Below are 22,038 nucleotides of genomic sequence, written 5' to 3' on the forward strand. Positions count from 1 at the left end.
TTTTCTCAGATTAATATGGTATTTAAGAAAATAGACTCAACAAGAACTCATGCTGATCAAGAGTACTTAGAAATTGCTCGGTTTACCTTCGTTCTCTATAAATGATATAATGATTACTATTGAAACGCGCATTAGACAATTAAATCTATATTTTTAACATAATATCTGGATTCCAATTTCAAACTTTTTAGAAAATGTTAATCGAACGATTATGCAAAATTTGAAATAAGACATTACATATAATAAAACTATCTGCAAAACAGGTGTCTCGAAGACTTAAAGCTGATCAAAACTTCCCTCGCCAAATCAATTGAATGTTTGGATAAATTTGATATAATCCAAGTGATTTTTTTTTTGTTAAAATGTGACAGTAGATAAAACTCGGCATATCATTGTGCCCCAGAAACCAAAGTACAGTCGAGTAAATTACTCCTGACGAAAGAGCTTCCAAGAAAGCAAAAATCGGTTGTCCACGGTGTCTTGAACTCCAAATTCTTATTTATTAGAGGAGAATGAAAATTGCCCAAATTTATGCTGATTTATTGATACATTTTGATGCCGAATTTAATAAAACGTCCAAAATTGTCAAACAAAAAAGTTTACTTCGCTATGGTTTGCAGAATTTGGATTTATTGTTGCAAAAATTAGAACTTCGTTGTACTGTGTTAAATTGAGAATGGATTATTATTTTCCAACCGTATTATTACCATCTATCGCGTTATACAAGTGGAGGTTATTACAAATCATAGAAAAGGAAAGAAAATTAACTGGTACTAATAAAATAGACGATGTTACCAAAGATATTATCCGACGAATATAAAATAAACTGTGTAAGTTTCTAATTGGAGTAACAATATAGTTATCATGGAATCTTGTATCGTCGAACTTTAACAAGAATATTTACGAAGTTTTAAGACATACTGACACTCAAACAGAAATATAGTATCTATATTTGATATAGACGACGTAGTTGAATATGGCAGGGTGTCTTTTCAATCGTTACTCTGTTATTAATCAATTGGAATTCGATCCATGTTTTAATGAAAAAATGAGTATTTATTATAGTCCTCTTCTTTCTTTGCTGAAATTTATTTCCAACACTTGATAGTATCTTATCATCATCACTGAATCTCATAAAATAAAAATCTTGTTCTCTACTACGTGCCTGAATTAAATATTCATTCTACTATAAAACTGAGATACCAGCACAATAAGAAAATTCATGAAAAGCAAAAAGAAAATTGTCAAGTACGTGATAACGTCCTTCATAGTGACCAGATAAACTAGGTCGCAACGAATGTTAACGATAAAATGCGAAGTTATATCAGGATGTTGCCAAATTTATTTTAATCGAATTGTTACATTATAATAGTTCAGTTTTTTGAAAAGTTTTTCGCCGTTTGCCAAAACTTCTACTATGTTATTTTTCATGGAAGTTACCAAATCGGAGAGAATCTGTTATGAATGAGGAATATTGACTGAAAATATATAAATAATTTGAAAGTGTGTTTAAAGATAACGAATTAAATATAAGAATTATTATTTTGAAGAATGTAAATAAACAGAGCAGTCTTTATAGTTTCCCCTAATCGAAAAGTTTCTCCTCATATGTTTTCTAGTAATAATATTTGATTCAATTCCAGCGACGCATCAGTATGTGTGAACTAGATTTAAAGAGTAATCTATGTAAATATGGAAGTCTATATTCCTTACTTATTGAATGATTTTGCAAATAACAACTCATAATTTATTTGAAACTGTAATAGGTTATCGCAAATGGTGTACAAATCCTAGTACCTGAAATCCTACAAACTTTGTTGTCTTCAGTAATATCTACAAGCAGACCGTAGATGCTACCAAGAAAAGATATAATGAGAGAGTGATGAACAGACTCATCAATTGTCCAAATTGATGAGGATCTGTAAAATAAGACTTGTACTGAATCAAATTTCACCATTTACTAGAGAACATGGACAAAAGAGAAAGGGGACTTGTTAAGTCTCATTAAGTTACTTTAAACTTAACTTTTGAATCGTAGGGCAAAGTACCAAAGTACAACCCAGCCTACCTGGAGATGATTCATCTATACTAGAAATAGAATGCCGACACCGACAAAACATGTCAGAGATTTGGACATCAATAAAGCTACTGGCTTTAAGAGAACACCCCTAATCGTATTAAAAAGATGCGGAACTAAACTATTAAGTCCGCTATATACATCAGTTTTCTATCAAATAGAAGAGGTATTTTTTTTGCTCGAGTTCAATCCATATCAAAAAAAAAGAAACAAGACAGTCCCCAACAACTACCGTTCGATTGTTTTAGTCCAAATGATTGCCAAGATTATGGAGAAAGTTGTTCACCAGCAAATTTTGAGTTATTTAGAGTCCGCTAACGTTGAACGTTATCACCGACCATCAATACGGCTTTTGTAAACAAATATCAATCGGGGACCTTTGACCTGCATTACTAACGTATGAACTAAAGCTATAGACAGATATAGGAAATCCTAGGTAATTGCTCTGATCTGATGACTAAATTGAGATCATAGGTTTGTTGTTCTCATTCATCGATTAAATCAATAGTTTTCTCAAAGATTCATCCCTCTGAGGGATCAAAAAAAGATTCTAGTAAACGGTGGTGTTGCCCAGGGTAGTATAGTGTCACCTATAATATCCTCTTTTTCTTTCACATCAACGATCTACTGGGCCAAACTGCAAACCCGACCTGTAGTTTCGACGATAATAGCACACTGGTATCGTCGTTCAAATAATCCCTCCCAATCAACATCCAATCCCTTAGACAACAACCACTATCATCAACATTGATCTTGGAAATACAATTTCGAAAACCTATATATTCTGTAACAGCTTCTCTACCAGTCCCAGATTCGTCCATCCTTGGAGTATTACTCGCACAACTTCGGCAATTATACCCTGAGGATGCTCGACTCACTAATTTACTTAAAGTGATCTAGAGTTGACCAGAAAAAAAGGTCGCTGGCATCATACCTGACCTGACCTACCTAGAGCAGTAGTTGCCAGATCTACTCGACAAGCAGCTACCAAGGCACGTCTTTTCCGAACGCTATAAAGTTTCAATACTATAGGAATGTCTACAATGCAGGCACCACTTTCCTATTACAGTATAATAGAGTTAGCCAAAAGAGAGAAACTAGAGAGAGACCGCTTGATTCTAAGCTTGTACAGGAGTTACTCATTGAATTGGATATAAAGGTATGATTATGGGAAAAACGTAAGCTACATTTTCACTAGGTGGCCATTATATATTAGAATCCTTTAATGATTTATATGTACTTAAATACCGATTGTCTTTAAGTTTCTCCGATTGCAGTAGTTTATAATTTAGTGTTTTTTTGTTATTGATGACTCTGTGAAGTATCACTAACGTGGGGAAATAGCATGTGAAAATCTCAATTCTGTATTGACTACTAACACAATTTGAAGGTCTTCTGAATTAAAACGATTGTACTTTAGTTCTAATTCTTGTTGTCTTTGTATCTTGTGTCTGTGTCTTAGGTATCACTTCTTCTTTTGTTCCCTTCATGACCAGAAACTCTTAGAAAGGAATTTAACTTTGACAAAAAGAAAAGATAAGTAACATCTCTTGGAAGTAGATTATATAAAAAGGAGACAGAAGATAATGACTATTGACTTCACGGGTGAACAACTCTTGTTTCCTGTTTTTCTCATGAGTTGATATTTTTGAATTATTGTGAACTGTTTTTAATTACATTAATGACATGACATGGACATATAGTAATATCGTAAAAAATGTTATACTTCTACTGACAATAAAATAAATTGAAAGATATCAACAAAAACTAAACTGAACGTGAAATTTTCCTTAAGATAATGTGAGTTGGCAACAAGGCATCATTAGATAGTGGTCGCAAATACTTCAACGTCACAAGAATACATTCTTGCGTTTCCCAGTCACGTATTCGCTGCTTTCTTTCAGAGAAAATCGATAAAAATAGTCAAAGTTATATTGCAGTGTATTTTTTGAATTATGTACAACAAAGAAATTATCAATACCAGAATTAAGAAAACATGCAAAGATTTTTCATTCCTAACAATATTCCTACAAAAAAAGGAATTGCTTCGAAAGTTTTAAATTGGAAAACCGGTATACCTTCTTGTGTATTTAATCCTATAGAAATGGTTAGTGCATTAGAAGTACAAATCAGCAAATATAATCGTTTACCTTAGTTTAGGTTCAGTTTTACTTTTGGGACTAATACGTTGGTAAGTTGTTTCAAGATTTAGTAGAGATTTATATTTTATAAAGCTTATAAATAAAAAGGAAACAGCGAAATGATATATACAAAAACATATATCATACATAATCCACGGTAAAATAGATCTGATGGAGCAATAGTTCATGATACGGCTTACAATCCTATGGTTAGTAGGACTAATGTCATTAGGGCGTGAATAAAGCAGTGAATTTTTCTTAAAAAAGCTTGTTAATCTTCACTCTAGAACTACTTTATTTTATAACACTTGCGTCGGTCTATTGTAATCATTAAAAGCAAAATATGTTAGGTCTAGTTCAAAAAGTCATTGAAAACCGTCAGTTAATCTTAGCGATTTAAAATACCTGGCAAATCATTCAGAGTGAGGATGACCCTGCTTCGAATTCAGATAATGATGATAGTTCCCTGATACTCCAGATGAAACTCCTCACCATGAAGAGGTATTATCCAATGATGTTTGAACTGATAATCCTCCTACACAATTTTTATTTTATTTGACCTACAATTTCTTCGAAAGCATCATTTCTACAACCAACGATTATATCGAAGATTTATTTTTGAGTTAGAGTACAAGAAAAATCAAAGATTAGTGAGTGGAAGCTCCAAACTATGAAGGTTCTTATATAATTATAGTTTTACATAATGAATATACAAATAAAACGTATACATGATATTTGGTAGACTGATGAATTGTTTGACATTAGGAAACACTTGGGCTACTCCCAGAGAACCAATGTCAAGGTAGCACTCATCAATATTCTGATGTTCTTAGTAGTTTTTATATATTATGTTAATCTTTGCGTTTTTAAAAAAATTTTAAAAATATTCATCTATAAATGGAATTGTAACTTTTTGGTAAATTCGTTCATCGAAAGGAAAATTTTTCTTGAAAATCCTTAAGCAATTCTTCCTGGTATCGCAAGTTGTTTCAATTTATCACAGCGCTTCTCTTCCCAACTTTTTCACAAGCAAAGTAATTAGTTTAAGGAACATTACATATTTCATTAAATGTTATATCAGAATTCCTCGTAGAAACAATTCCATTTAAATTTAATTTGGATAATAAAATGTGAAACTCGCTGAATTGTGTAACAACGACGGATTTTAATGAAAACTGAAGTTATAACACACTATGACGTTTGCAGTATCTGCAATCCTTTCAGGAATATATTCATAAAAGCGCCACCTTACAAATTTCATCTAGTAAAATGGAATGGTCATTGTCTCAATTGATCAATTGGTATTACTTCAATAAAATGATAGAATTTTTTTGCAGGCAATCCTATATTAACGTATTCGCAATAAATCAGCGTTTATATTTGTTTTCTATTATCCAATTAAGTAAAAGTAATTGGCATCGACATACCTGATATACCTGACACACAGTAGTGCATCTAGGTAAATAATAAGTAACCCAATGGCTGCAGATTCTATAAGTTTCATATTTCACAATAGATTTTTCTTATTATCTTCATGTTGTATCATTCAATAACAATTTTTTTGAGAATTATTAGAAATAGCATATCCGATTTTTTTAACCAAAACATTTTCAACATATTTTTCAATGTACTGAATTAATTGTGAAATATGTTTCATTCTATTATCAGCCCAGCCAAGGTCGGATCTTCTACTGATTGTATAAAGCATATCAAAATATAATGATATCTCCGAAATCTATCAATGAAAACGGAAATGTAAAAACGTGAAATTCTTAAGGTCACTGAAAATTCACCAGGTATAATTTTTATCCGTTTTTTCAGATTTATTCTTATACTAGAGATAAACCAACTTCTCAGCTGCTTCTTAATGAAGAACTAATGTTATGTGTTTCAAGCTTAGATCCTGTGTTATGCCGATGAGGATCTTCAAAGATTATTGAATAGCTTTAATATCAAGGTAAAACAGTATAATATGACTACCTCGACTGAAAAAACCATATGCATGACAACACCAAAAGAAGAAAGTCAAATAATACAACAGAGAATGGAATACAAGTACCTTGAAATTGACATTACCAGTTATAGAAACGTAAGACGAGATAAGAGGACAAGTAGAAAGAGAAAATAAGGTCACGGGATGTCTGCAGAACGTAGTATGGTGGAACAAATACCCAAGAAACAATGACATGAATTTGCAAATCGACAATCAGACCTAAGATAACCTATACATCAGAAGCAAGATCAGAAACAACTTTTAGAGATCAAAGATATGAAAATTCACAGGCTGATCTCAGAAAAAACAGTATTAGACCAAGAAAGAATCGAAAACATCAAACGATTATGTGACCCAGATATCATTCGAACGGGTATTACAGCCTAAAAAACAATGAAACAAACCTACCTTTTAAGATAGCAAGGGATAAGTCTCCAATTGGCACATGGAGTACAGGTCGACCACGGAAGAGGTGGAGTGACAATCTAGAGTCAGAATAAGAAGATATCGAAGAAGGAGCAACCGTTAGACCTATTATGGAAAACATACGGTTCTTAAAATATCCAATAAAAAAATCATGATTTATACATACCGTAGTAAGTAAGTTTAATTCTTTTAAAAACTCTGCACTTTCGGATAAAAAATTACAACAATAACAATTGATGAAATCCTGGCGTTTTATTTGATAAACTCCCCTTTTTTAAAAAAACGTATTTAAGATTTCAATAAGATAATATTCACTTTTATAATTCTAACCTCAAATAACAGTTGTGACGTAATAAAGCACTAATTGGGTTTTTAAAATACGTTTTGTTCTCATTTCATTACTATTTTCCCTGTTTATCATTTTTATTTTCTAAATTCTCAAAGATACAAATGTAATAAAAGCATATTTTACTACTTATTGTCTTGTACAGAATTCAACTAGTTATGCACAGAAAACTTCCTACCTCGTTCTCATAACAAGTGAAGATAGTCGTCGGGTGTAATGTCGCTTTCAACTCAGCTACGTGTACATAATTTGTGAAATTAATGAGACATGTCATGACTTTATACATGTTGTAATAACATAACTGTCAAAAGCACGTAACATGATTGTAATATTTGGAAAGCAATCTAACATTTAAGTTGTGTGTATGTATGTGTGTGCGTTATGAAAACGAAAAGTTCTTGGTGTCATAAGCAACTAAATTTTTTGAAATTATCTTGATAGTACTAGCCATCTTATCTCTATTATGATAATTACATTGCATTTTAAATATATTTTAAATGATAACTAATTACTCTCGCTTCTAGTTCTCTAGCGACCAAGAGTTTTTCTCTTCTATTTATACTGAAAACATCGGAGCGAACTTCGACAAAGTTAGTGTAGCGGCGGTAAACAGTGACAATCGCCTGAAGTTGAATTGCGTTCATTTATGATTTGTTTTTGAATTTGATTCAGTCATAGCTCCAACATTTTCACCGTTTAATTGCATTTGACTACATTAATATTTATCACCCGTAAACTCTAAGATAGAAATGACAAATTTCACTTGCCAACACGTAAATATAATCCTCGATCAATGCTTAAAGTATAACATCAATAAGTCGTGTGACTGACACACAGATGGCGTTGTCATCGTCAAATCCATATGACGTCTATGGAGTACCAGTTTTCAAAAAACTGTGTGTAAAATTTCATAATATTTCGATTAGTCAGAAAAAAGTGAAAGCCATTTAAATGAAGATACTTTTGTTATTTTGAGAACAATGGATTCAAAACAATTTCGTGTATAAATTTATACAAGCTTAGCAATGACTTTGAAAGTCAGCTTCTTCGAAAAGGCAAAAAATTTGTTATTGGTTTGCTGAATTTAAACGAGGTCGTACAAATACCGATAATAGTGAACGTTCTTGTCGTCCAATTGAGGAGGTTACTCCAGAAAACATCACAAAAGGTCCACAAATTGGTTATATCTAATTGTAAATTAAAATTGCGTGAGATAGCTGAGGACACAAGGATATCAGAAGGCTTGCAATTATGTATCAATATTTGACCATGAGGAAGGTTTTTTCAAAATGGTTGAAGCGTCTACTCACAATCGATCAAAAACAACGACGTGTTGATGACTCAGCAGTGTTTAGACCATATTTACACGTGAAAAACTAGATTTTTTGCGTCAATATGTGACAATGAATGAAACATGGATCCATCACTTTACTCCGGAATTAAAGCGATCATCATTTGAGTAGACTGCAGCCGGTGAACCACGTTCGAAGCTGTTGGATTGTTTGAATGCAAAAATCAGGGAAAAAATGCCTCATATGTCGAAGAAAAAATCACTATTTCACCAAGAGAATGCACCGATTCAAAAGTCGATAGCAACGATGGTTAAATAGAACGAATTACACTTTGAATTGCTCCCTCCTCCACCGCATAGTCCAGATCCAGGTCTATTGATCGGTGATCTCAAAAAATGCTTGTCAGTAAGAAATTTAGCACAAATGAAGGAGCAATAGCTGGAACTGAAGCCTATTATGAGGCAAAAGACAAATCCTTTTACACGGCATCGAGAAGTTAGAGAAGCGTTGGAATGATTGTATAGCTCTTGAAGGAGATTACATTGATGAATAAAAACGATTTTTGACAAGAAATGTGTTTTTCTTAGTTATTCACGCGACTTTGCATATTTGAATTACGCAGAAAAATTTTACTCCAACTGAGAAGAATAGCTTTTATCGTAACTCAACCGAACTTTACATCAGAATTAAGCAATATTAGTAGCCACCTTGCTGATAGCTTTTTTCGTGCAACATATTGCATAACCGTATAGTTGAAATTTTCACGTCATTAGTAATGATTATATGAAGTCTCACTTTCAAAAGCACAAAGCATTCTCAGGATCACTTTTCCCTGGTTTCTTTGCGTACAAAAATTCTTTTTTCGTCATTTTACACACATCACTACAACAGTTTCCCTAATATAATTATATATTCCTATCAGATTTATGTCAAATTTTGAAAAATGACATCAGAAACTAGGCGGAAATTGATAAAGTAATAACCGTAGCAAAAGTTTTGTGCATATCCGTAGAAAATATTTATTCTCGCGGTATGTCTACACGACATACATTAATATGAACAACTAACAAAACAACTAAAGTAATTTCGATGGAAATTGCAATTTCCACTTTCCTCCACGAACGTAGCCTTCAGCTAATGAGAACCATAGCCCAGGTGGTAAGATCTACGACACTGCAGTTTTTAAATCATCCCAAGACCACTGGATACTATCAACTTGGTTGGGACTGTGCGGTTACAAATTGCATCCTTCTTTTGGTGTCCCTGTAGTAACTGAACTCAACAGATGTCGACCCGGATGTTGATAAATATCCTCCAGGTTAATCTGCATAGATATAGCACGAGGGTGTTAGCAGCTCTGAGCAGTGCTTTGGAAGCAACAGCTATCCAAAAACATGTGAATCTTTCCCCCGCGGGGTCAAGAAACAAAAAACGACAAACTTGACAAAAGGGGGTTCTTACTGTTGTAGGGTAGAGAATATTTGAAAAAATTATTGGGACTCAAATTAAGCCTAACGTTACAAACTATAGAAGCTATTTGAATCACATGGTGCTGGTATCTTCAAAGTTAAAGTAGACTAACTGGTGAAGATATAACAAGATTAGTTCATACAAAGCAAAAGTGTCGTTTACTACTCCCTGCTTCGGTCGTTTTTCAGCAACAATTTTAGGGGAGAAACTGCAATTGACGATGTAAATTCTGTGCCGCGACAGAAGAATACGTTGGAGAATCTATTAAAAATAAAATTAATATTGCTGATAAAACGTCAACTTTACTAAAAGAATAGTTGAGCTCTTGGTTTGAATAATACCCAATTGAGAGAACATCTACTGAAGAGAAATGAAGATCTACCTTATAAATTACAGATTTAAATAAATAATCAACTGTAAAATGGATTTTAAGTTTCCTCAATCTGTGAATTTTCCGCCGTTGCAGAGAAAGTATATTGTTTATGACATAGACCAACAAACCGTTTAATCCAAGAACGTATTCTGCGCACTCTTTAGATATCCTACGATTACCCGGCGGTCTACAACATTGGCGAAATGATTGAAATGAAAAGGTTCGCTGTATGCAATTCATTTTTGCTGGTTAAATAGTTTTCTTTTCGCACCTTTCAGAACTATCCAGTTCTTTAGGACTATTTAAACTGAATAACAATATACTACAATATAGTGTGTGGGATTTTGTGCAATATCCATAGAATTAAAAACAGACGGTAGGCCATTACTAAATATTATTATAGAAAAAACTGGGTAAGTAGAGAAAAAGCTGCAGCAAAAACTTCCTTGAGATATTTATACCAAAAAAGATTGAATATGGGGGTTCCTCTTTAGTTTTTGGTGGCGATAAAATTTGGAAGAAATAGGAGTCACTAATTGAAGCACTATGACACTATGACCAAAATAAGAAACTTTTCAGAGTTTTTTTGGAAACATTGTAGAGCACGTAAAATTTTTCACCACGAGCTGCCTCTAGAAAAAGTACTTTTCTCACTAGTGTTTTTGAATCTTCTCACGGTTGTGAGAAAAATTATACGATATACTCCTCTATTCCAATAGAAAAACCAAACATGCGAATGATGCGTATTTTAACAAAAATTCATTTTAATGAACGTATTTTCTATTGCTTATACACTATTGACAAAATTATGGACAAAACATGATTATTATCGTAATAAGGGGAGCTGATTTTCCATTAATACACGTGTGCCACACTCAATGTTTTTATAACTAAACTAATCAATTAATGTTTGTAAATAGATACTTCACATAATGTATAAAATTTGGTATGTGATTTAATAAAGAGCCGAATGGAATTCGAATATTGATTAGTTCATTTTGCATATATTGCAGTTGGTGTTTGGTGGTATTGAGATGAAAGTAATATTGAACATGTTTTTTGCAAGATCTACGATGAATTTCATATAATACATTCAAGAGAAAATAGTATATTTGTACATCTGCCACTTCGTGTTTTCCTATCTTGGGCACTGAATCTTATACTTTATACATAACAAATTCAAAAATGAAATTATTCATCTATTTTATCGTAAAAACATATGTAATCAATTGATAGTAGCGGAGGGATTATTCATAATCTAATATTATTTAAAATATTGGTTGAATTTTGTTTTGTTCATTACTGGTACGGTTTTATTTCACAATTTTTCTAATAAAGAGATCAATATAGGTACCACTAAAAATGTGACAGTGTAGCATTATCTGTGCTAAAATAAGTTCTACGGGGTTGAGCACGTAATTATAAGCCGGAAGTCGTAAAAACTGTGACATCGCGTCTACAAGTCATTTTAACGTATTCAATGCAATCTAATGGTTCTTATTAACTGTCATTTACTCGTAGAATCATAGTATCCAATTCCCATTTTCAGCGTTTCAGCTGTTCCAAGTAAGAATACATTTTCTATGGCATCTATGATAGAAAGTGATATCTATTAAAGGAATAATATTTTTAACACTTCACAGAATAGACCAAATCGCGTATAGCGATTACGTCTAGGTAATAGTTTTTTTAAAAAAAAAGAGATGTTACTTTCACTGTGACTTCTTATATGGATAACTATAAGACACTGCTTTCTTCAGATGGTATTTGATAATTCAAATCTTCAAAAACAACATTTCTACTGTCATAGTTATGTCCAGCTTTACATTTATATTTGCAAGTCTAGGAAACAGTGAATTTATCATATTATGCCAATTTACCAATTAAATCATTGCAAAATTTAATATCGTTGTCTTTACTGTTATTTTTGGAATTCGAAATTCATGTATATAATGAAGAATTATGTACATTTCTTTTGTTAATTTCAATAAATTGTATTGTATATAAGTTTTTGGACCCTAAGCCTCATCCCAACATATCTTTTCACAAACAATATAAATAGTAACACTCCTGTCAAACTTCCACAAATACTTCACATGCCTCGCATCTCTGAAAATATATTTCTCAGATATTCAAAGATATTACATACTATTTGAATCTAAATTCTAATTGTTTTCTACAATATTTCAATATATTTTTCTCACCACTGCTTATACTGGCTCAAAGTTCAAATCCGTCTTCCACCAGTACCTCTGTTGGTAATTTGAAACGTATCGTACAGTATGATTCGTAGCTTTGAGCGTTCAGTTCTGATCTCGCGCAATGTAGGTTCGTATATCATAAAAACCGACCACATAAATAGTCGCTCATAATACAGCTCATATTATTTGAAGTTCCCAGTTCTCTGAGTACTCTCAGTATGTTTGTCCACTTGTCGGAGTAAAATGCATTTTCAATGTCAAATATTATCATTATGCATACAGGGCGAGGTTTTTGTAACCTATCCACCTGCGACTGAAAGGAAAACGTTATCAGACAAGCCGCTCACTCCGGTTAACTCCTTTTTCAATCGATTTTGAATTGGACAATCAATAATTCTTTGCTGTATTCAATATATTCAGCGGTGTTTAAGAAGAAGGCGTGTAGGGCGGATCCGTGCCCTTCTCCAATAACTAAATTGGAATTTCTGGAACTCTTGGTGATATTCACACACTGTTTAAGATTGTTAAATGTAAAATTAGTTAACGAATGAAAAAGAAATTTCCCGCTGGAATTGTTTTTCGCAGGAGGAAATTGATTATGAATAAGTTTTAGTTTACTTTCAGTTTCAGAAAAGATGATGACTTCGTTATCAAAATGCGCGTCAGACAGTATAATTATGTGTTTGTGTATTGATAGTTGAAACAATGTATTTCAGTACTTGTTCAAAAATACTAGCCTTTGAAATTTTCATCTGTTTGAGTCGTTATAAACACGTATATAATAAATTCAAAGTAGCGGATCTTTAATGGGTACAATAATGAATTGACTTCCTTGTTAGAGTACCTACTAAAAAGTTATATGTTTCTGAGCTAGAATGTGCTAAAAAGGGAATATATCAAAATCCTGATGTGCTATATCAAAACTTATTGGAATTATATGCAAAGTCACGGAAAAGGCATGAAAAACGAATAGTTTTACAATCATCTCAATTTCATGTATCTCGTATGTCTCACAAACATACATTAGATTTTCTATTTTTGAAATCAAGTTTACAAACACGGATTTATCGTAACAAAAATCGAATTTACTAAGGAAATGTAAGATATGACATCAGATTCTACAATCATATTTTTACCTAATAGTACAGGTAAAATAGGAATAATCCCAAAACTAAATTGGGCGCTTCTAATTTTCTAGATTTTCAGAGGTTTTCGGTGCATAATAAGCCTGGCAACTCTTAACAAAATTACGGGCACGGGTTTCCGAAATTTTGGAACTTGAACTGAAAAAAATTTTGAAACGCGAATAACTCGAAAACTGAGAGATATTAGGAAAACACTGTCCAAACAAAAAATGTAGAACATAAAATTTTCTACAAAAAAAGGTCTCCAGTCATTTTTTCGTTGGAACCATTATTTCTGAGTAAATATCCTGGAAAAACTACTTCGTTTTCAAAAAATTGCGAGATGGAAAGGTATTTCGGCCACAGAAGTACTTGACGTTTCAATGGATATATTTCATCACTCGCCATATACTCGGTTGTACGTAGTTTTCAAGTTCGCGTTTCAACTCTATTTTGTGATGGAAATTTTGAGATTAGAATGAATTGGAACTTTTTTTGTACAGAATGTGCTCCACATATTTTGTCCCGGTAGTTTGTGTCTAAATCCTCATAGTTTTTGAGTTATTCGAGCTTCAAAATATTTTTGAGTATATGAACCCAATTTAAGATGAAAATTTCGGAACAAATATCTAGGATATTTTTTTGTAGAGAATTTTGTATTCTATATTTTTTGTTACGACAGTTGTTTTCGAGTTATTATATATTATATATTTTTTTTTGAATTTCAAATTTTGTTAAGAATTAAGAGTTGCTAGACTTATTCACTATACCAAAACCTCCCAGAATCTAGAAAATTAAATCCGCCCAATTTAAGTCTTAGCTCAACATCGCCTAATTTGACTGTACTATACAGAATTTATGTTATAAACGTACACCTGCATCTTTTGAAAACAATGCGCCATTTGCTGCAACAGTGTAAAATTTGGGATAATACATATTTACAATGTAATTCGAATGAGAAATAAAAAGAATCTTAATCGCCAAAAGGCAATTCATCGATTTGATACAGTTTAGATATTGAGGAAATGAGAATTCAGTCAAGGTCATCTAGTGCCCTATTTTAGTTGAAGTTGAAGATTAATAGTGTCGGAAATGAATGAATTCATTTCCCAGAATTTTTGATTGTTTTCCGTACGGTTTCCTTTGCTGTTTCTCCAACTTGTAGTTTATTACCTGACTTTGATAGTTAAGAATTTATTGTCGGTTGTAAATACCTTCATGAACTTGTAACTTTGCCCACGGTTTTCTAAATACGATAGAAGATAAATCAACGAAACGAGTGAAAGTTTCACACTTATAATGAGGAGATATTGAACTTTTTGATTGAATATGATATTTAAAGAGTTTGAAACATATAGTGATTAATCAAATATATAAAAAATAAATATCATTCGTTCGGTTCAGTGAAATTGTTCGTAAATTATTGTAAATAGGATTCACAATAAAAAGAAAAATGTCTTGTCTCTTAGTACTACATCCATTTTTCAATCAATTCGAAAGTAAACTGATAATACTAATGCTTTCTCGTTACCATCTGAGATACGTCAATTTAAGAACCTTCTAATGTTTAAAACGATCTGTTGGTATCTTTCCGATTCGGACGAGGCAATCCAATTAAGTAAATGGAAAAACAGCATAAATAAAATTACTACATTTTCGGCATCGTTACTTGTGTAAATTTTCAACCATTTTTGACATCTAAGAAAACTCATATCTTTCGTTTATTGTTTTATTAATAATTTAGTCACTAAAATTTTGTAAAATTGTCAGAGATTTTGCTATACGTAGAATGAATTTTTCATTCTAACAATATTATCTGTGAATTAAATTGTGAAAATTTTTTGTAGTAGATATAGGAACGAAGAAGGTATAGACAACCTAAGCTAACATAACCTAACTTAATTGAACCTAACCTAACCTAACCTAGCCTAACCTTGTCTAAAGCGTAGAATGGAGAAGATTACTTCATGGAATAGTTATTTCTATGAATGTATGAATAGATTTTGAAAGTAGTTCTTGAAAAAACATTTTTTCTGTAACAAATAACTGAATGAGACGGATAACTATTCAAAATTCAACCGGATAACATAGATAGATAGATAACAAGAAAAGGACAAAATTTCACAAGTTTATACTGGAAAATTAAGTGCTAGAGAATAACCAACCCAAAAGAATAAACGAATTTCTTGCTACTAGAATCACTTGTGACTACAACAAAATCATGATCTTTGGGATGTATAAAAATGAAAATGAGTTGATTGATTTTGAAATTGCAAAAGATTTTGCAATTTTACAACGAGTGCTATGTTCAACCAATGTTCTAACTAATGTTAACTGCCGAAGCAGTTGTTTAAAATAACAGTTATAGGGTTTAGAAAAATAAACATTAAAATCGTTATATCCGCTTAGGGTGAATAAATTGCAAAAATGGAATCAAGGTACGTTTCAAATTGACTTGATCATTTTAACGAACACTTCAAAAGTAGCCTCGAATCTATTCACTTTTTTCGAGCTTTTGTAAAAAAAAACAACCTACAAGTTTACACCTTTGTGGAAGCTTCAAAGCTAAAAGAATCCAATTAGAATTTTATTACGATTACTAAGCGCTTTGTTAAACAATTTGGTAAAATGTTCACATAATCAACTCGTTTTTGAATCCTATTACAGTTGTTTATATTGGAAAGAAGTGATTGTTTTGAAAGTTGAAATATAATCCTACCAGTTAACGAACCAGCATACGAGGGCAGTTTGACGCAAGAGTGACTTCGCCACGGTGATTATGTCCTTACTTTCCGCCGTGTTTCTGATGTCTTTTGCCAAAATTTTCCATAAATCTGACAAATTCAAAAACTAGTTTAGTTGTTGGACAAAGACGGAGGATAAAGAATTTCGAGCGCAGGATTAGCGTACATTGGTAAGGGCAACTAGATTGGTCTTGATTCACTCACACAATTTGGGAACTTAGTTGACTTCCTAATGTCCTCTTATCTTCTTCTCTTTTATAAGAATTTCAACTCAGAATATATTTTTTTACTTCTTCTATCTTTTTGAGATAATCTATGACCAGAGCAGGGAGCTGGCAGAGCAGGTGCTTTATCGTTCATTCTTCTCAGATCTTTTTGTTATAATAAATAGTACGCGAAGAAGAGTTTTATAGAGAATAATTTATTTTCCTAGATTACTTCATTCATTCACCTGGAAAATAATTAATTAAGATTTTCGGAGGTTTCCAATTGTATTAATTGATTGATTAATTAATATTTGAAATTTTTACAAGAATTTATACAAATTAATCAATCTTTTAAAGGCTTAACCATATCATTTTTGAGATTGTAATTGAAATACGACGGTTGTACTAAAAGTAAGACTCGAGGTAAAGTACTAGGATACATTCAACAACTGTACTGTACTCATTGGTTCCCCCACTCTTGAGCCCACCTGTTCGGGATTTACTGCGTCGCACATTGTTTGCTCGGCACCCTACAGATTTGGCAGAGTGTTAATGGCCACTCCCGCCGACTGCGAGGTTCGAACAGTAAACCGGTTTCTCCACGCAGGAAATTTACGATCCATGGAGATTCATTGGCAACAGAATGAGGTTTATGGTGAAAACTGCATATCCGTCAGCACGTCCGCAAACATTGAGGGTAGTTCCGAAGAACGGAGTGAAAGACCACCGAGTTCGGATGCAATTGGTCAGAAGATCAATAGTGAACTGCATAAAGATCAGAGGGTCACTGTCCGTGAGCTTGTGAAATGCATTTCCGAACCTTTTCAATGCACAATTGAAGAAAATTTAACAGAAACGTTGGCTAGTGCTCGTAAGGTCCCCCGGATGCTGACTGACAGACCCATGGAGCAACGCCTCGACTGTGCTCGCAAGATTATTCAACAATGTGACGGAGTGGGCAATAAGGAGAAGTTGTTGACTTTATCGTCATAGAAAAAGAAACGCAGCCGATAGGAAAGGTTACGATGACTGTGTTTTGGGATCGGAAGGGGGGATTCCGCATCGATTTCATGCAATATGGGACGACAATAAACCGAGACAGATATTATAAAACATTAAACTAACTCCGGCGACCAATCTAGGATCGCTACAGAAACATTTAGGTGGCAAACTTTTCAAGAGCGACGAGTAGAGGTCACACGCTTTCTCCACAAATTGGCAGGAGACTCCTTCGACTTTAGAATACAAAAGCTGGAGGTCTTCAAAAGTTGGACACGGGGACTATGATGATTGATGTATGAATTGAGATTTGTGGATAAATAAAATGAATGTATATACTGAAATTGTTGAAGTTGTGTATCAATTTCTCAAGGAAAAATTAAAATGTATTAAATAATTGCAGCTGAATTAGAAAACCGTCAAATTTTTTAATAATATGATATACCCGACAAATGAAATTAAATAGTAGTTTGTGACTGAATGCAATGCTGTATAATATAAGAAAAGTCAGCAAAAGTGAGAAATATTTATACGAAGTAGTCGTTAAGAATAAAATAATTTCCTCTAGGAAAATAATGTTAGTACCGTTGAAAATAAATTCAAGAGGTTGACATTGCGGTTAGTCCCACACTTGTTCGAAAATTCACAGGAAAGTTATGGTCCTTCGGGATCTTTGGACCACAGTTGGAATTAAAGAGTATTTATCTTTAATCTAAATTAAATGGCTCTGAAGAATAATTAACTCATTGCATTCCTAGACTGAAAAATTATCGACAAAGAGGTTCACGAAATATTTTTGTAACTATTTTCACTCAAATTAATTCAATAACCCATTTACCTACATTATAGATATGTACCTACATTACTTCATGAATGAAGTACGATTTGTTCATTTCAGGATGTTACATAATTTAAGTTTGAATTAATTTTTGGAACCTTTGGTGAATCCGCTATTTACACTACCATTACATCAACACTCACAGTGTAATACCTTAGAGCTTAATTTTGGAAGCCCTCTTCAATGCAGTGTCACCCCTATTTCGACAGCCAAGAGTTCATTTCTTCTATGTCACTGGACCGCTTATCGCCAATATGGTGTCCAATGAAAGAATGGTATTCTTTTTCCAGCTTTTCTCAGAAATGTTCGTTTCAGATGTATGCATCAAATTATTAATGATATGCGGATAACTCGAAAGCAGCGGATTTCGACACACACTGCCCGGAATAAAAATGAGCACAAAATCCTCCGTAAAATGGTTCTCAGGCATTTTTTCCTAGTCTCAAAATTTGAATATTGTAATAACAATCGACTGAGAACGAAGATAGTGTTCATGAACGCGTTTTTTAAAAGTTAGTTCATTTGAAACCAAGAATTAGTTCATGAAAATAATGATAATAATATCTCTCCTTGGATTTGCTTATTTATACGGCGAGTGATAAAATATATCCATTGAAACTTCAAGTGCTTATGTGGCCAATATACCTCTTCATTTCACACAAGATTTTCGAAAATTATTTGCTAGCTCACCCGAGTGGAAAATAGAGATCTTAGCCATCATAATGCATTTTGATTTTCAGGAAACGAAATAGTTTTCCAAGAACTATAGCAGTTTCCATGTGCGCCTGAATTGTAAATTAGATTGAATTCGCACTGGCAGGAATTCGTGGGCGGATGCTCCGGCTTTCGGCGTGAGGGAGGTTTACTCAGAAATAGTGGCTCCAACGAAAAAATAACTGGAGACCTTTTTTGTAGAAAATTTAGTACTCCACATTTTTTGGTTGAGAAGTTTTTCCGAATTCTTCTTAGCTTTCGAGTTATTCGCGTTTAAAAATTTTTTTCAGTTATAATTTCGAAAATCTCTCGAGAATCTAGAAAATCAGAAGTGCGCTATTTAATTTCAGGCTTAATCCTATTTTACCTGTACTACAATGAAACGGCGGCCATCCTGAAACTATTATATCTCATTTATGAACCATTTTATTGATTAGTTATTCAATTAGATCGATGTAGTCTTATGGTTGCCATTACCTATGCTTAAATTGCAGTAATCTCGTCAACAATTTTTAATGTTACAGTTTAGCATCTCATTTATACCGCGTTTACAGCTAGGCTCAGATACGGTTAGTAATTTAATCAAGTAGTAAGTAATTTAATTGAGTATTCAACATTCAATACTGAGGTAAAGTTTGGAAAACCCTCTCCCACTGCGAAGTAGTCGAAATACTCAAGAATTATGGAAAATATACCTCAAGACTGACCACTCAGTTCAAATTATTTAATTTTGATATCATTGGGAACATATATCAGGATATTTGTAATATGTTTCAGTCTATTCATCAACTTCAATAAGTCCTTAAAGCTCCAGTCGTTACTCCAGTTACTCTTTATTTAATCTAAGATGAATATCTCATTCTATAGCCTCATGTTTAAGAGTGATTAATGATTAAGAAAGGCGCTATAAAATTCTTCCTACCGATATGTCCTACATATTCTCAATTAGAAACAATACCGGAGATCTTTAAGAGTAAAGGTAGAAGATTGATTTGACCCTGGTGGAAGTAGCCCCAGATTTGTGTTACAGTATGTGGCACTATAGCAATACAAAGTTCAAGCAACATGACGAAATCAGATGAAGTTTCAATATTTCATCGCTTGAAAGTATCGATGTGCCATATAAGCCTTGATTAAGTTGATCTTGATAAGTAAATAACGGTACTTAACACCATAACTCCAACAGTGTGTCGTAGATGCCGTTTAATTAATCGAGGATTACGACATTCGGCTTCTCTACTTCTCACTATTGCTCGATGCATGACTAGGAAGAACATAACTTATCACTGAAGTTGATAGTGTTCTATTCTGCGTCCTAACTAGTTGTTCTTGGCATCACTGAAGTCAATTAGAAATAAAGTTAAGGTCGGTATGAGAAAAACCCAAACTCTCTTATCGGTCTATAGCACTTCGCATTCCAAATACCTGTCCATTTTTCGAATTGATTTACTGATTAGAGTTGATAATTTAAGGCGACGATCTTGACTCTCTTTTCTTCTGTTCACTCGTTCTATGCATGTGGATCTTCGTATTCGGCCATCTTGTTGCCATGCCTGATAAAATTTAATAGTATCCACATTTATGTTTATTCTAATAACGTTGACCCAACTAATGAAAGACTAACAATTCAACCTCTCTCGAACCCAGTCAACTATCGATAATTTGTATTTCTCCGCACTTTAGACACGATAAACACTGGTGAATTGTTATGAGGAAAAAAAACTTTATAGTGGCCTAAATTCTGTATTATATCAAAAAGGGTTGGTTGGTGAAGTAACTACAGCAGGTAGCACACACTGAAAGGAACTGATATAAATATTGACTAAGCCGTATTTAAATTTTATCGAGAGTTCTCGATAAGGAGGCATACTTATAGTCCAATATCAATTGCAAAAGACAGTTGATGAGAGGAACAATCAATATTTCATAAATAGGCATGTCACTCATACCAAATTAAGAAATGAAAAATAATGTTTATCCCCCGTATAAAATTCGTTAAACATCTAACAAACCATCAGTCCACGTGGACTCATCATCTCCACTGTTTACTGATGAAAACATCGAATTGTAAATACAAATGCATTTCTATTGGCCGAAACTGTCGGAAGGCGTATGTACACAATTTCTTCGGAATATTCCTGCCAATCAGTTTGCGCTAAGCAGTCGCGGTGCTAGGTTAGATTCATTTCATTTATAAATTTCTTTAAAGAAATATGTTCTTTAGACCATGGGCGAATGAAGACAATGCAATTGCACAGTCTAGTGAGAATAAAGACAGGTATGAATTTGATAATAAAGATTTAGATAAACAAACACAGCAAGTTATTTTAAAAATATTCGAATGTTTAAAAAAGAGAAAAAAGCAATCAGCAATCTGATAATACAATCATAATAAGAATTGCTGAATTAACTAGAGTAAATAAATTTTCCATTTATCGATAAGTCGCGAAAGGGGTTGCTGTGGATCGTTCACAGAACCAGAAAACATGCGAAGAAAAACTGAAATCAGTTGACAAAACTACTCAAGATTTTATACGTAGGGCAATTTATAGTTTATATAAGGAGAACAGGCTTCAACCTTAGAAGTAATACAGTAAAAGGTAGCAGATTATCCAGAATACAATTATACCAATTCTGAAACATTGCGTCAAGTTTTTTCAGCATGTGGTTTTAAACTGAATAAACGGATGACAATAACCGAATCGTCAAGGATCGTTCGATGGCGACAAGATTATTTGCATCAGATAAAAGACTACCGAGGTTCTAATAGAAACATAATTTATCTAAATGAAACATGGTTTGACATTCATGATGTACTAAATTTCGGTTGGGTTGACAATAGTAAACATTGCTGTTTGAATGGGTCATGTTCTAAAGGGAAACGTATTATGATAGTACACGCTGGAAGCAAAGACGGTTTCGTGCATAACGCTTTATTAAGATATGCTCAAAATATTAAAAACTGTGCTGCTGATTATCATGAAGATATGACAGCAGAATTATTTGAAAAGTGGTTTAATGAACAGCTTTTACCTAACATTTCAACATAGTTAGTAATCGTTATAGACAATGCATCCTACCACTCGCGGCAACT

At 33.0% G+C, this 22,038-nt stretch overlaps 1 protein-coding gene and 1 long non-coding RNA gene across 6 annotated transcripts in view; one reads left to right on the top strand and one right to left on the bottom strand.

Annotated features, from left to right (window-relative positions):
• Positions 1 to 22,038, bottom strand: part of LOC130891862 (peripheral plasma membrane protein CASK) — a 378,618-nt gene that overhangs the window by 77,513 nt on the left and 279,067 nt on the right. The gene's annotated exons all lie outside the window — the stretch shown is intronic.
• Positions 353 to 6,362, top strand: LOC130891866 (uncharacterized). Its single transcript, XR_009058962.1, has 2 exons — positions 353 to 4,268; positions 6,040 to 6,362. It is a non-coding gene; the product is annotated as an uncharacterized LOC130891866 (long non-coding RNA).

The sequence above is a fragment of the Diorhabda carinulata genome, chromosome 3 (assembly GCF_026250575.1).
Source record: "Diorhabda carinulata isolate Delta chromosome 3, icDioCari1.1, whole genome shotgun sequence".
NCBI classification, from domain to species: Eukaryota; Metazoa; Arthropoda; class Insecta; order Coleoptera; family Chrysomelidae; genus Diorhabda; species Diorhabda carinulata.